The 17160-nt window shown below is 43.8% G+C and overlaps 1 protein-coding gene and 1 long non-coding RNA gene across 2 annotated transcripts in view; one reads left to right on the top strand and one right to left on the bottom strand.

Annotated features, from left to right (window-relative positions):
• The window catches only part of LOC133665663 (uncharacterized), a 423051-nt gene extending 417416 nt beyond the window's left edge, over positions 1 to 5635 (top strand). Inside the window, exons 3-4 of the long non-coding RNA XR_009828803.1 lie at positions 1928 to 3180; positions 3274 to 5635. This is a non-coding gene — a long non-coding RNA (uncharacterized LOC133665663). The remainder of the gene's footprint in view (positions 1 to 1927; positions 3181 to 3273) is intronic.
• LOC107996741 (SAGA-associated factor 29-like) overlaps positions 1 to 17160 on the bottom strand; it is a 228286-nt gene that overhangs the window by 60759 nt on the left and 150367 nt on the right. The window contains exon 2 of the mRNA XM_062070986.1: positions 9776 to 9966. The gene's annotated coding sequence lies outside the window, so the exon portion shown is untranslated. The remainder of the gene's footprint in view (positions 1 to 9775; positions 9967 to 17160) is intronic.

Below are 17160 nucleotides of genomic sequence, written 5' to 3'. Positions count from 1 at the left end.
AGCCGCGTGCTGACCGCGTGTCGAGGTGAAAAATTCCCCGGCGCGGATCCGAGCTGAGAATCTCGCGTACCTCGAATTTCTTCCCTCCCTCGTCCAACGTTGGCCAAATTTCGGTTAAAACGTTCCCATATCGATCCTTCTTCCACGCGGACGCGAAATTCCACGGATTCAATTCAGTATAGGAGGAATAATACATCGCGTAGCCGATGTAATCGGCGATTTACATCCATTGCGCGAGGGGAATGTTAGAAATTCGAGTTCGAGTTTTCGAAAAAGTTTCGATCGAAATTTTCGTCCGAGAGTTTCGAGAAATTTTTGTTCTCTTTTTTTTTTTAATTTCAAATCCGATTTCATCTCGAATTAAACGGGATTTCGACCCGTTTCAACTTCTCCTCTTTTACGAAATTAAACTCCGCGGAATGTCCATATCGTCCAATATTAGCGTAGCATCCGGATCCAGTTTAAAAATTCCTCGAATCCTTCCCCCTCGCGAATCGTGAGTCTCTCGAATTGATTGCAACGATCAGCCGGATATTCAACGAAGTGCCTGGTAGTCAAAAAAAGAAAAAAGAAAAAATGGAGCGAGAAGGAAGACGATGCGAATCGATTGCAAACGTCGGGTGAGCAGCTCCCTCGGTGCACCGTTCTCTGTGAAAACGGAATGCCAGGCAACGATACCGAGGGAGATACGTATCTTCCACCAAGGTGGTCGCCGACGAGAGGATCGCCGAGGGATCGCGAAAAACGAAAATTCTGGCCCCGGGTCCATTTGGTGCCGGTGCAGCCCCCTATACATCACTCGAACCTCTCTCACGGGCTTGCTTCGCACCGCCACGTATGCATCCGGGAAACGTGAAACTGAGCGCTCGCTCGCGAAACGCATGTGCCGGCCCGGCCATGCGCGCGGTAAAAAGTTGAAAAGTAGCCCTCCAAGTTAGAAAGATATGCGCGAAAGTGCTCGCCTCCTGGACACTGATAAAACGATACGAGATGGAGATCTGCGGTAAAAGGAAAAGAGAGAGAGAGAGAAAGAGAGAGAAAAAAGATTTAAACTGCGCGACGAAATGAGCCGAAATGTAAAAGGATGGGCGAATACTCGGCCGTTTCGAATATTTCCTGCCGCGCGAATTTCGGTCTCCTGTTTCCTTGGACCCCGGAAAAACGACCATTTCGAGGATTCGGAGATCGCGATCCCTGAAAAATGATTACACGCGTGTAATAGAGTAGCGGCAAATTACATCGAGGGACAACGCCATTTTATTCGCCGATATATTCGCTTCGCCCTAATTCTCGCGAGAAGAATGTAATTTCGAAACAAGATTTTGGAAAGTAAATAGATTTCTTTCGTTGTTTTAAATAAATTGTAGATTTTCATGCAGATATATATCTTTCATTTTTTGCCCGTTACAGATCCAAAAATTACAGGAATAATTAATAAATCAATTCAGAGCCTTCGATATAATTTGAAGCTTCTAAAGAATCTATCGTAAAATAAATTGTATATAATAATTCTCCATAGCAATTTCTGAATAGCAATCTTTCCTACAATCGAAAGTATGAAAGAGTTATCACGTTCAATTCCAAAAGTTCCAACCGATAATTGAATGCCATGTTATAATTTCCGAATATTGAATATAAAATTGTTGGGAAAATATTTCCCCTCCCTTCAAATTACATCCTTGCGAGAAGATAGAAATCCGTCCGTGAAACGCTTCGTTCGTCGATCGTGCACGCGATTTTTTAACGGGACGTATCGTGCAATGATAGTTTCTAAGTTGTAAGATCCAACGTTCGTAAGATGCCAACATAATTTTCCCATGCGAGGGGCCCAAGGAGAAAATCAGGATACGCGCGAACTTTAACACCTCGCGTTTGCATGTACATCGGACGAGTTAATGACGAGTTTTCTTTCCTTTTCCTGTTTCAGGTAAGTACATCACGAGTGGAAGACCCTGCAACCTTGGTGAACTTCGAGAATGGTTACGATGTATGTAAGTACGGTGCAAAGGTGATAGACGAGCGTCGGAATTCAGCCAATTGATATTGGCTAGGTGCAATTGCGCCGAGTAAATATATGTGTATCGATAATGGCGGTACGTATCTGTGCGAAATTGCACCGACTTCTCTCCAAAGGTGAAATCTCTAAAGGTAAAAGTCTGCTACTCAACCGTGAAGATATTCGGATATTCGATGATGAATCGGTTTACGCATTCGAGATTTACATATTTTCGACGAGGATAATAATATCTTATCCATGTTAATTTTATGTTTGTACAAGAAGGAACGTTACTAATGCAAGAAATATCATCTCATAGATAAAATCGACGAGAAGAATAAAAAAGAAACCAAGTATTGCTTCATATTTGAACACCTTACTTTAATCTACTCTCTTAAGGAACAAATTACCATCGAGTCCTGAAAAGAACGATGGAATCAAGCCCCAGTATGTATATATCTTTGTACTTGTAGAAATAGAATTCCGAATCTCAAATGACTAACGATATTTCCAAGATATATTCCACACTCCCCTTATTATTTCAATTCAAAGAGATTACCATAATTACAAGAGAAATTCTACTCATTCGCGCAATTCACCTTCGCTTTTATAACTCTATTCCACCATCTGATTAACGCTTTCGCGTCGATTATAATTTTCTTCCTGCCACGTTGTTAACCACACATCGTTGCGGATGTACGCACTGCCAGAAGCTCGTTCAGCTAACGATTTAAGAAGGTGGGGAGGAGACGTATCTAACTCGAATCGTCGAAGAAGTTGCTAACGAGGATGAAGAAAAAAGGCGGAGAGTATACAGGGCGCTTGTTAGCCGTCCTCCTCTCCTCACCTTGAGCCAACAAGGGCGCGTTATCCCCCGAAGGTGACGCGGATTAATTATTTATCGTGTCTATCTTCGGTTTGACGGGAAGGGAAGCTGGGTGTCGCGCGCGAGATTAAACGAGCGCAGGAGGTCAGATCCATGAGATTCGATCGCGATAAAGGATAGATCGATAAACGTCTGTTAAATATGTACCGTGCGTCCGTGGTTATTACGGAACGGAAGTTACGAGCGTTGGACGGTGATTGCTACCTTCGCGAGTCGGTCTTCCTTTTCCGGCAGTGCTAGCGGAGGATAATTTTAGAGAATCGTCTCTACTCTTTCTTCATTCGTCGAATTTATTTCGGTAAATTTTATCTTTTGTTCATTTTATTAAAAATACGCGCTCGTTTCTCTGTTAATCACAACATTCGTTCATATTCGTATATTGTATTTACAGGTACAGATTATTCCAAAATTAACTGTTTCCTATATCTCAATACGAGGTTTAACAAAAGGCGTACTACATACACATTGGATTCACACGTGGAACTGTATACGTAGAATCGATGAACGGATTGGCCAGGTGTAACAGAGTATTAACGATCCATGAATGGTACACGGATTCGAGAACTACGCTCAATTACTACGCTCGGCACAGTAAATCATGAACGAGATACAGATCCGTGGTCGGATGGCGACCCTTTGAAGCGACCCTTCAAGGTTACACCAGAAGGGCTGCAGCCGTCGATAGATAGACAGGAACGGTAAACAGGAAACGTATTCGATCGATAGAGCGAAGGAGCCGTAAACCGATAGATATATATCGGCGATCGTGGGAGTTAGTCGGCCGATTTATGTATACAGTTGAAGGATCCAAGAGGATCGTAGACAATAATGCTCTCTTCTCGAGATAAACGAGTATGTTTACGCACGTTCTTTTTCTCTCTCTCATATTTTTTTTTTCTCTTAAACATGACGCGTAACAATTATATCGCCACGTATCGATTGTTTTTTATTCGTTCATATCAAAATTTAATTTTTTTTATTATTCTTTTTATTATCTTAATACTTTATATTTGCAGCGTTTGTTAACGAAAATAAGCGTAAACGTTTTACTCAATTTCGATATTTTTCGTAACGGAAATTGAATTGCAATTTACACGATCCTTCGATAATGAAACTAAACCGATATAAAAGTAATATGAATAATAATAAAAAAAAAAACTTCCACAGAGAATCCGTTCGTGTACAGATACAATAACGCTTATTCCCCAAATACGCCATTACTTCGACCTCGTAAATACACCCGTTATGGGCCATAAAATCGAATAATCGTCGACCGATATTTAGCGGGTACAGCGGCGCGATAACGTTTTGTCCACGGTCAGCAGATTGCCGATTGAGCCGCACTGAATCAATGGTTTGCGTCCGTCCACCATGTAACTGGATCGTCATATTTTTACATTCACCGTGTTAATCGATACCAATAACGCAGATGTAACGTTTTGATTCCCGGCCGAGAATTTAGAATCGTTAAATCCTTCCACGAAATTCACGTATTATAAAAAAAAATCGAATTAAATGAAATTATTTTTCAATCTCCCTCGACAATACGTCCGCGCACGTATTCCCTGTAATACGAATTTCAAAAATTAATAACTAGGATTAAAAATTGGAGGAGAAAGAAAAAGAATCGATCTTTTTTCCCAACCACTAATAAATCCTGTTCGAAGCTTCCACTTTCGCTCGATTCAAACCTCTAATCTCGCGCATCTATCCATCGCCTTCTCCCCTCCCCTCCCCCTTTTTTAACCAAGTAATGCATCATCGCCGCAAATTTCCCCTCGTATATCGCTTAACCGCACCTTCTTCCCTTCGACTTCTGATTAAGCGAGCCACGACAAGGGTGCGAACGGCGGACGGTCCCGCGATTAATCGACCAGGTGTGTACGTCGATTTCTCCATTGTCAGTCGCGTTGGCCGGGGCCGGCGGCGGCGCGTCATTCTAACGCTTCACGCTTTACAAACTATATTTCACTCGGCCCCCGGTAATTTTATGTGCGAGCTGTCCCACCTATCTCCACGGCGCGAGCGAACCCCACAGCCCCGGGAACACCGGCACCGGCTAGATACCCCCAAGTTTATTGCCGTTCGGTGATAACCCGTAAATTGCTGTCCATAGGAAACGGGTATAAGCGATAGCACAAAGCCGTAATCTGCGCCGAATCGCCCGCAGAGTCGGCGAGCGGGCAAACTTCTATATTGCCGATTCCAATGGTTAACGCGCGCGGATGCGCGCGCGTTTTTTCACCTCCTCTTCGCTCGCCCATAATTTTCCCGCTTTCACGCGCGCGCGCGCACCAACCCTACCCAGCAATAATTATTGCTCCCGCCATTGGCCCACGCTTGTTCATCGAATTCATCTTTCCTTTTCTTCCTTCTTCTTTTTTTTCTTTCGTTTTTTAATTTTCGCTCTCTTCCTAGTCTCGATTAACGTTGAGTTAACGGTTGTAATTTAGAAGATTTCATGGCTTCGTGGCACTGGCAGTTCTTGGACTGTTATTCATTTCGCAACCTCGAGATGCTGGTTTAGAGTTCCTCGTATATCTGTTTGTTGATAGAATTATTGCAGGTAAGTGAAACGCGTGTGCAACGAATTTAAGAAATGAAAATTATTTCCTAAATCTTCGATCTTGCACCTATTTTCCTCCATTTCCCGCGATTTTTCTGCTTCGCCATACACGCGATCAAGAACGTCGTCATTTCTTCGTGCCACGTATTTCCGTGGTTAAAGAGCGTCTCGTTCACGTATGAAAATTTATACGCGCATCCATGGCTCGCCCATGCGCCCCTGCACAATCTCGCGCGTATAATCGCGTTCGTCACGTTCTTAGGGGTTGGTTCAGCTACCCTCGTGGTGAATTCAGGCCGAGTCATTAGTCGCTGCAGAAATCGGGTCAAGTATCTCGCGCGCCGCTTCATTACACGTTCGACGGGGGAGGATTAAGAACGCGTTTAGGGCGCGACGCGTGAATGGTCGAACGCCTGGTTGCCGAGACACTCGTGAATCCTGATTTCCTCAAGTACGAGAAGCGAAAGTGGGATCCGGAATTTAGAAATATTGGATATCTCCTACGTGATAAAATTTGACACGAGATCTATCTCGAGATTAACTGTACCACTTGTAATAAGATTTCGACTGGAAAGAAGGTTATTCGGATCGTTTAGGATTAATTCGGTGAATTTTTATGATGAATTTTCTTATTGGGAATCTTTATTATAAAAATTTATTCGTACGTGAAAAATTATTTCACGATCTTGATTAGAATATTGGGATCTAAATTTATTCCAATACGAATTAAAATTGCACGAATCACGAATAATAACCGAATCTAGTAACCGAAAAATTCTATTAACAAAATGTTCAAGATACGAAAGTAGATTAAAAACTCAGTAAAATCGTTTCCAAGAACGGTTTCCAAGAAACAAAGCGCCGGATGGCAAATCGACGATAAACAGCCGCGTACGATTTACGAGTATCGAAAAGGAAGCTTTAATAAATTTCTTTAGCCGACATGAATCCACAGCTCCGCACCGATCATTACGCTAATTAACCACGATGACTTTCATACAGCTTATCGGATTGAATCGGGGACGCGCGCGCAATAAAATGCCCGACTACGAGGTTTCCTAGTCTCGTAAATATGTATATCGTAATCGTAAAAATAACCTCGTATTCAACCGGTACATGTCAATGATTCACGAGCGGAAGAGAGAAGAAGAGAGGGAGGGGGAGCAGGCAAACGGTCGACGTGGAAAAACGTCGGTCGCGGTGTACGACGTCTTCAGAAGCGCGAATTTTATTCAACCGAGCCGTCTGCATCCGTCTGCGCCAACTATCGCTATCATTTTCCTAGGCTTTTGCGAAAAAAACACGCAAAGTTTGCAAACGGGGGGGAAAAAAAATACTGCGTAGCGCGAGCATTGAAAACGAGGGCTGGAGGATGAATTGAATGCGCCCCCTTTTCTCTCGGATGGTTTTTAACATGTTACGCCGTTGTCGATGTTGGATCCAGGCTTCGAACCTTTTCGACCGTGCTACTATCAGAAAAGCCGTGGTTTCGGTTTGTAAGCTTGTTGCGGTTCCACGCCAACCCCTTTCTCACGGGGTTGAAACGAAGGCGGATTTCATTGGTAACGTACGTGACGTAGCGTTAGACTACTTTTGTCTTCGAAAGATTCAGACGATGACCCACATTCGGGTTTTACTCGGGCAGATTTGCAAAGGTATGAGGCTTTCGAATGGAGTTGGAGCTTTCACGCGGTTTTGCGCCGTGTCGATGCGGGGTTGCTCGTCGGGAGCACAGATGGGGCTAGTGGTTTCGCGATGCGGCTTAATTCAAAGGGAAATATTTCTGCTTCTTTTTCTTTCTTTTTTTTCTTCCTTTCTTTCTCTTTTTTTTTTCTTTACAAGATTTTTCACGGATCGCGGCAATCTGTATTTGGAGCAGACGAAACAATTTCAGGGGGTGGAAAATACGTTTCGGTGTAATTTGGGCCAGGTTAAAGTGGCGAAATCTGTGTTATTCAAGAGGCTGTTTTAAAGCGTGCTAAATTTCAGTTTCAATCTCTATTTATTCAACGTTTGAACGTTTCTCTTTCTTTGCTTAACATTGCAATGCGTTTGTTTTAATTAAGGAGTTTTAATTAAGCAATATTGCGTATGGTATCTTAATGCGCATTCCGTCGTTTACTCGTCAATAGCCCTCTTTAGGCATTTTAATTGTTGTAATTGAAGCACGACGATCAGATCCGACTGTTTCACAATGGAAATCAAGCGTAATTTACTTTTCCGCGAGAGAACTTAACGCGGGCTTCTAACTTCAATTCCATTCATATCAATTTACTCTTAACTTCGGGAGATTAACGCGCGAAAAACTTAATTTGATCGAAATTTCCCACGCCATTTAGTCCTCGAATCAATCTTCCAATTTCATTTTCTCATTAACTTAACTCTCGTTTTATTTTCATTTTATTCTCTCAAATCAAACTTTCCAGCGTCCAAACCGTGCACCATGACCGATATTTCTCACCCCCCGTTCTTCATCTCCATATATCATATTCACCTCTCTCGAAACAAGCGAAGGAAACGAATCCTCCAACGAATTTTCACCACCCTCCTTGCTACCGTTTCAATTACTCCCTCCATGTTCGGGACAATCGTATCCGCGAAGAAAAGGAGGGGGGAGGAGGACCCTTATACCGTTGGGACGCGTGACGTGACGAGTCGCGTAATTACACAGACTTGGGTCCTGTATTTTCATCAGCGTTATCACGCTGCCACGATGACGCCTGCGAGAAAAAGCGGCGAGGGGAAGAAGCGGGGTGGAGAGTGTCGCTCTAATAGATTGCACGTTCGCCGTTACTGTTACCGGCACGCCGCCCCTCTTTTGCACGTACGCGTTGGCACGCGTCGCTCTCCCGCCTCGCTGCAAGCGCGAAATCCCGCTCTGCGACGCTTGCAGAGAGGGGGACGCCCTGACGACGTTCTTTTTTTTCCTTTCCCTCCCTCTCCCTTCCTCACCCCTCGCACAACTCGAGGAGAAGAAAACTCAGGCGCAACCCTTCTCCCTCCACGCTTCTCTTTTGTCCGCGCGAGCGGCCCGCGAGGAACCCACGGCCACGCTTTTCTCTTTTCCTTCCACCTTGTTACAATTAGGTATAATTACGCGAGCTCCTACGTGCGTACGTATCGACAGTGGGTGTCGCGGGGTGACGAATTAAAATCCTTTCGCGGGGAGAGAAACGAAACAAGGATCCCTCGAGCGAACCGGTCTCGTTAACGATGGAAGCTCTGCTCGAGAAAGGAGCAGAGTTATTGCACGTGGCTCCCCGCTACTTTTATTCGCGCCAACGCCGCGCCGTCACTCGACGACGACGACGTCCTCCTCCCCTCCTCCCTGAAAAGAAGAGAATAATGCTGTAATTAAATTTCTACCGCGATATCCACGGCTTTGTACACGCTGACGTGCCACTTTGTCTATCGACGCGCCCCTTTATCGCCATTGCCCGCCCCTCTCGCCCCGCGTATCGTACGAGCGCATTATCTTCGACGAGGTGAAACCGGTGGAATAGACGGAGCGAGTATCTTATGCCGTAATGATCGAGAATAATATGTTTGTGGAGGAATACGAGGAGGGGGAAAGACCAAGTTAATTATCCATTCCGTATCGTCTTGCTAATCCGAGATTATTCACTTTCTATCCTTAACGATAGAAAGAGAGAGGGGAGAGAGATTGGAATATTGAGAAGCGCGGATATACGTGTACAAAATACGTACATACCGTATTCTTTCCTGCCTTGTACGTCTAATCCTAGAGACGACCTGCGCTCTTCCAACTCTCGAGCCAACTCCTCCTCCTCCATCTCCTCTTTACCGCGTGTTACAATTTCCGCGATAGTTCTCAAGAGCTGTAAGCTCCAACATTTCTAATCCGAGAGCTTCACTCGTTTCCCTCGCGCACCGTAGACAAGTCGAGGGACTCGCCACGCGCTCTACAAAGCTGTCGAAAGCCCGTTTACCCCTTCTTTCTCCGCGCACGCATTTTTATGAAGCGTTACTCTCCTCGTGATGTATATACGTATCGATGCGGCTGGCCTACCACAGTATATATATATATAAAAAGAATAGGGTTGCTCGCAATAAAGTGCATCGCGAAGCTGTAGAAAAGAGAGGATTGCGCTCGTGAGCGGTAAGGGGTACTGAGAGAGGGTTGGAAAAAAGAAGAGGGGGAGGGGAGGGGGAAAGAGAGGAAATACACGAGACGAGCATTCGGTTTGCACGTACTCACACACGGGCTGCAGATTATTATAATAAAAGTCCCTCGGCTTTGTTCGGTCGTCCCGGCGCGCGTTACGCCTTTGTCCACCCGGTGCACTCGCGTTGCTTTTCTATTTACATTTGTCGTGCATCGTGCACCGAATGCCGGACGCGCCACCGTCAATGGCCAAATGGCGATGTCGAACCAACTCTCTTTCTCTCGCTCTCCTTTCTTCCTTTCGTCCGGATCGGCCGTCCTTGGTTGGAGGGAAAGTGGAAAAGCATTCCGGTTGAGTCGTATGTTTGCCATCGGGTATGAGAGTTATGGTTCTGTAAGTATCATAAATTCGGGAATTAATGTATCGTCATCGTAATTTCGTGAATTATCGTATCGAATCTTTGTATCTAGATGTATGTATATATATATATATATATATACACACGTTCGTTCGACTTTTGATTCTAACACTTTGCGGATAATAAAATTATAAAATTGGAAAATATATCAGGTTTTAACGGGAATGGGAGGTAATAAAGAGCAAGAGCTTGAATTGAACACAATCTGTCTATTCCAACCGAGCGAGAAAGCAAGAAAGAAAACTCTCTCGTTAAAATTACCGCGATGTAATATGATTAAATTGTAACAATGACTCTAAAAATCAATCCCCTCAATTGCATTAGTTAGGTGTTAACTGCATAAACTCGTTCATGAATAATTCCTTCTTATCCCTCCATCTCCCGTTTCTTTTCCTTTTTTTCTTTTTTTTTTCTACATCTCCAACTACTCGCAAGAAAAAGATCGATGAATATCGCTTTCCGTAACCATATAATCCCTCCCCCCATCGCCCAATTAATTATCCGCCAGAGTGCTAGAAACGATCCAATTAGCAGGCATCAAATATTCTTTCAATGGAATATCGAATGCCTCGAATATTAAAATATACATCACTCGTTACAGACTAACTCGCCATCGACGTGTAACACATTGTTCACGCACGATAATCGAAGAAAGCGAAGGAGGAAAGCGGCGTCGAGAGCTTCTCAGACCCGTGAATTTCCTCCTGATGCGCAAGGCGTGCACGCAATACACGCGATTCCGCATAGAGGCTCATTGTTTTACCCTGAATCAATTACATGGCTGGGCTCCCGTCCGATCCTATCTGTCCGCGAGCGCGCACCGCGTGTGTCCCTCCGTTCTGCCTCGCGAGGTAAGAACCGCGTGTGCGTGAGCACGTACACAGGGTGTACAAATAAAAGGAGGCAGATCCAAGATCCGAAGCCGGTAATTGGAACGTTCGGATAAAGCTCACTCGTTGGCCGGCCATCCGTCGCGTATTTCCGCTTATCGATCTTACTTCGTTCCACTACTTCCATGATTCTTCTTGCTTCGTGCGCTTCTTCTCCTTTCCATCCGAATGCGATAAGCGTTTCCGGGGGATCCTTGCCGCATTTATTCAGACCGATGTCGTTTTAATTAAATCGATCCTTCCGCGCAATTAAAATTTCGAACGGGCGAATTCGTTTATTTTCCCCCGAGATTAATTCGTGCGTTCCTGCATCAATTTTTTCTTCAGGATCTTACGTTTTGTTGGTTGCTCGTTGGTGGATGGAGAGAGTTTCGATTTCGACTCGGGGAATTAATTTTCTTCGAAATGATGAACACGAGAAGATCATCTTGCAGTTTATATCCTGCGAAACTGTGTCGTTCACGAGCGGACGTTTTGTTTCCCTTTTGAGGCAGAGTTCAGAAACTTGTCGACAATGCTTGCGTGTCGCTCAACTTTTCTACTTTGGAGCTAGCTTTTTGAACTAGTTGTTTCTAAAAAAGGAAAGAAAAAAGACACAGGGATAGGGAAACTTGGCTTTGTTGATCCAAAGTTTGCATAAAATTGTTTCAAGAGAAAAAATTGTAACTAAATTCTCACTGGCGACAAAACCATTATCCGTATCATAAATTTTAAGACGAACTACGTTAAAAATTCATCTTATTATTGTTTTATCGTTACGTACTTTCCTTTATGAAAAGTGCTCGAGAGATACACGCGAGATATAAGTGGTAGGAAAGTATATCTGCATGAAAACTCACAGTTCAATTAATAATATGCAACGTTGAAAATTTCGAGTGACACAGATTTCAAGCAGCCAGCTAACGAGCCGAACGCATTCGCTGGAATCATCGTAAAACGAAATATTACTGTATAAGGAGCGAGATATCCCTCCACACTCGTTTCCAAGAGTGATCGAGGCGCGGCACAGCGCCGCGAAAGCGCGACACGCGGCAACGAGCAAAACGGATCGAAAGCGGAGGGTGGACGAGGAAGGGAGGCGGAGGAGACAGGTCGGTCGACCTCTTTGAGATTACAGAAATGGAAAGTGCGGTTGGACGCATCTAGACTCGTTGCGTGCACACGAGCTCTCTCTCTCTCTCTCTCTCGGTCAATCTGTAAAAGCGTACAGTCGACGAGTAGCCGCGGCGAGTTACCATCTCGGCTGTCTGTTCACGCGAGCCACGTACACACTCGATGTCAGCCGCGATGTCGGACAAGCCGAGCTGGTGCTTGACGATTTATCAATCGATACGCGTCGCCCGGAAAGGCGACGACCACCGCTGCTATTAACCCTTTCCGCGCCAAACTTTTTTTTTTTCAGACACCGTGTACATATACGAGGACACACCTTTTGCGTGTAAAGGTGGCCAGAGTGACGCGGGGTTGTTGTGCGAAACGTGTGGGATATAGATTGTTTGCGTGTGGAATATCGATCTGTGTGGGATGCAGCCTCGTACAGAATATGGATCTGTGTAGAATTATAGGTTTGCGTGGAATATGGATTTGTATGAAATATGAATTTATGTAGAGTATGGATTTGTATGGAACATGGATCAGTGTGGATTATGGATCTGTGTGGAATATAAATTTGTTATGGAAAGTGTTTTGTAAGTCAAGGATTTGAAAATCTTTTGATTCTTGATTTTATTAAGCTTTTAAACTTTATTGTTGTCAATGTTTAAATTAAGTAGAATTATGTATGTGTGTGTGTGTTTGTAATAAAACTACAAATTACAGTTTTTTTTCTTTTTAATTCAATATTGTATATTACTTAAAGTAGTGTGAAAATTATAGAAGAGTTCGCTTAAGTAGCTACTATAAAATCGTAAAGATTAAGGGGAAAAAAAGCTAACTTAAATACTTGGATATTGGAGTATTTTTGTACCAAGTTTATTATGCAAAACGTTATGCTTAAAAAATATAGGAACGACCAATAAAGTACAGTGTTACTGTATACATTTACGAGTAGTGATTAGTGCATAGTAGTCGTTTTATATTCGTAGTCGTGAGAAAGTTAACGAGTTTGATGATATGAATCATTTTTATTCATCAAACAGGTTTCGAGATAGTATATATAAATATAAAATATGTAGCAAAATGTAGTAATTAGGTGCAAGATATCCTGGTTCGAATAGGCAATAATGAAACGAGGGGAATGAAACTGTCTGTAGTCAGACATTCGAGCAATATTTTTCGTAATGTATTAAATTATTTGCCTTTTATTTCCCTTTTAACGAACCATGAAGATCTACATTTTACTTACATTTAATTTTTCTTCGTGATATAAATTGAAGCGCTACTATATCGCTTATATACTTCTTCGATGTCATATTCCTTAAAATATTTTCCAGAATTAGGAAAACAGGCAATTCGCTACTTAAAATTATCGTTTTACCTTCATATCCATCTAAAATTTCCTCCAGTCGATGATCTTTTAAAAATTCCAAAAAGAAAAATATTCGACTCAAATTATTCCCTACAAATTTCACATCACTCAGAAAGAAATTAAATCCAAGATTTAATCCTCTTCCCGTTTGAAAATTCTTTCATTAGCGATCGATTCATCGATCATCGAAATTCTCTATTGACCAAGGATCGCGATGACTGCGACATTTGCTCGATTCTCCCTGCGTGGAATAAGCGGCGAGGATCGGTGTAAAAGGCACGGTGAAGGAATGCTCGCCGCGGAACGTCAAAAGACGCGGCGCCGGATGCCGATTCCGATCCGACAGCTTGTACGAACAAATTAATGAAAATCCAGCGAGCGAGGAACACGCGGAGAGTGGAAGAAAAAAAAAGAGAAAAGAGAAAAAAAGGAGGACGCGAGAATCGAGCGGAAGAAAGGGACGATTCGTCTTCGTTGCTTCAACTCATTGTCCAGTGACAACGATTTACGGCAACCCGATCCGCGTTTTCTGCATTTTTTCCATTCGCGCCGGACCTCGGTCCGACTGTGTAATTTGGTAGCAAAACGAGCCACCGCAAAAAGCTTAATTGTCCGTGTACCGGAGGGGTCGCGACGTTCGAATTTTTACCCACTGTTTCGACTCGTTTACCCGATCGTTATCGCCCTACCCGTGTTTGGATAAGAATCTTATTTGCATGATTGTGGGTTGTAACGCGTGATAAGATTGCGGTGAATTAATAACGGTGGACACGATAACTCAGGTTTTTGACTGTTTGCCGAGATATAGATATTGCAGTTTCCACGAACTTTGATATAATAAACGGATATATCGTTCGCCGATCTTTTTTGCAATCGTGCGATAAAAAATATAGACAGGGCTGTAAAACATATTTGCATATCATTGTATTTATTACAGCGCTAGGTATCGTACGCGTACGCGCGATCGCTAAAAAAAATGTAAACTTACGTTACGATATAATAATGGGAGAATATGTGCAAATTAAAAAAAAAAGGAAAAAGAAAGAAACGAAGAATTTTAATCCATCGCTGAAAAATCGAAATTTTCCGTTCCCGGATCGATCAAAATTAAAATCACGGTGGATTGAAAATAAAAAAAGATTAAGGAACAAACTACTCGAAGCGTCGTAATTTAACGCTTGATTATAAATTCTGGGGAGGGCAGAAATTAATTCTGGACGGTCGATTAAGTAACAGCAGGTTGATAAGATCCATACAACTCGCTTAATGCGGCCCGCCGGTGTCTCCCGGGCAACGATTAATCCCAAGTTCACCAGCGCTCGAAAAAAGAGAAGGAAAAAAAAAAAAAAAACAACAAAAAACGAAGAGCTTCGAACGATTTTCCCAAACCAACAGTCTGGGAAGCGTGGAAAGAAGCGGCGAGGATAAACCGACGGGTGAAACGATGTAACGAAAGCGCAGATGATTGAGTGTACCGATTTAATTTCGTTGCGAATCTGGTTCGGTAAATATCCCGGTCGTATCCTGGGAGAACCGATCGCGATTCAAAACGAAGGAGGCGACCGGTTGGGGGCGCGCTTTAATTAAACGAGCGGAAATGATAGCCGGGTAAATATTAAATGCGACCGATCAATCGTGCGCACCGTCTCGTTAACACGGCCGCCGCGTGAATACGATTAAACTTGAATGACAAGGCCGGCTTTCGCGCCAAAAATCTCCGCTTTCGTGCCGATATTCCGAGTTCACGCTTGTCCGGTTCGACCAATTTAAAAAAGAAATATCGTTCCACATTTGCGGAGATGCGAGCACGATTTTAACAGCGAACATCTTCGAATCCATTCGAGAATAATATTCTTTTCATCGATAAAATCCCCACTTTCTTATTTCCCAAAATATACTTTCGAGAATAACTCTTATTATTATTCCTCAATATATCTAATACGTATGTAATGTACACGATCAAAGACATCGGTTAAACCGAAAGAGACAAAATTCACGTCGATTTTTCGGGCGGATTAGCAGAATTTCGAGGCGAACGATCGCGCGGAAAAAAGGCGGCCATTACACCGTCGCGTCGTCCAGCAAGGGGATCCAGCGTGTATCGAGCAAAAGGCAGATCGTCCCGGCAAGGCAGTCTTTTCCACGAGGAACGCTGTCATCGCCTGTCTCGCAATTAGTCTCGGCTGACGCGTTTTTGCCGGCCGTCTCGTTACTCCGTTTCGCGAGTATCCCGCCTCGTCGCGTGCTTCCACGCTAGTTTTCCATTCTTTTCTTCGTCGCTTCGCGCCCCCTTTTACCGAAACGCTCGAAACGAGCTTTAGGAAACGAGTCGTGAACCTGTAGACGAATGTATATATGTGTGGAAGGATCGTGTCGCATACTCGTGTCAACGAGAAAGAGAGAGAGAGAGTCTTGGTATTTTTAACCAGAGAAGAATAGTTAGTTGTTACGCCACGTTAACCCGAGCCGATACTATCGGGGCATTAATTTACGTAAACGAGTTGAGTCGGCGTAGTTGGGATAACGAGGCGAATCTTAACGAGTTTGGCAGCTGGCTGGATCAAAACTCTCTCTGTTCCTCGAGGGAGGGGAGGAGGTCGCGCGCTAAATCTATCCTCCATCCTCTTGGCTGCTTTGGAATCGTTTTAATCGTTCCGCGTGTTTTGGCGCTGATGAAAATGTCGCGCGACGCGGATTCGGGACAAGGCTCCTCCCAAGATTAGAAGGTTTGATTGTTTTTCGGTTTAATTCGAATTTACCTCTCCCGCGCGCAAGTTAATTCAGTTTAGCGACTGGATCGAGCGAATTGGAGCGAAATTTCCGCAAAATTAGTTCCAGCTTCCGCGGGAAAGTGTCGTTACGGATACGAACCGTGTTTCCGAACGATGACGGTTCTTTAATTCAATTCTACGGCCATTTGTCATTCTCCGCGTTTGTTCCCTTAGGAAACGATTATTGAATTTATCGTTTAATATTCGTTATTAATATCACACGCGAAAATCCACCGCGATTCAAAAGCAGATCCATCTTCCTTAAAACACCCATCAATCTTTCCTTCAATCGTCGCGCCCCGAAATTTATATCCACCTCAACGTTACATTAATTCTAATTTATTACTACTACACTTTCAGATCCGTTTCTTTCACCTATAACAAAAAATCGAACGGTTTACCTCACCCATATTTTCCAAATCCACAACAACGTGTACCTTACGTTTCACTTATAATATACGTTAAAAACATTCCTCTCCACGAATGAATAAATAAATAAACAAATGAATAAATAAAGGGAATCCACGCTCCTGTTCCTCCAACACAGATATACCCAATATTCCTTCGTACCTGAGACATCTCTCCGGTTGCGGAACGCTCGTATCGGGTCGGGCCGTGAATCAAGGCGAACCGTATTTACGATAGGACCCGAGAGATTAAATTCGTGGCGCATTATTATGGGCGACGCGGCCGTGCGTAGCAAATACGTCTGGATTTCGGGGTGCGAGTCGTGCGGATCGTAGACGCATTTGTATTCCACCGGCAAGACAGCCGACCTCTCTCGCCCGACAATCCTCCTTCTCGGAAGAAACGAGAGGGAGAGAGAGAGAGAGGAGGAGGGGGAACGGTGTTCTCTCGATGCAAAACGATGGAAAACGATCAGCCCCGATTCCCATGACACCATAGCGTAACTCGGCTATAGCGCGCGCGGCAGACAGCCTGGGCGAAACGCGCGGGTTCCGCGAATCCGTAGAGGGAGAGATGGGCGAAATGGAATTCCGCCTCTCCCCGCATCTCGAAACGCGCGAGTTCCGGTTGA

Source organism: Apis cerana, linkage group LG2 (genome assembly GCF_029169275.1).
Source record: "Apis cerana isolate GH-2021 linkage group LG2, AcerK_1.0, whole genome shotgun sequence".
Classification (NCBI taxonomy): Eukaryota; Metazoa; Arthropoda; class Insecta; order Hymenoptera; family Apidae; genus Apis; species Apis cerana.
This window is presented reverse-complemented; position numbering and strand designations above follow the sequence as displayed.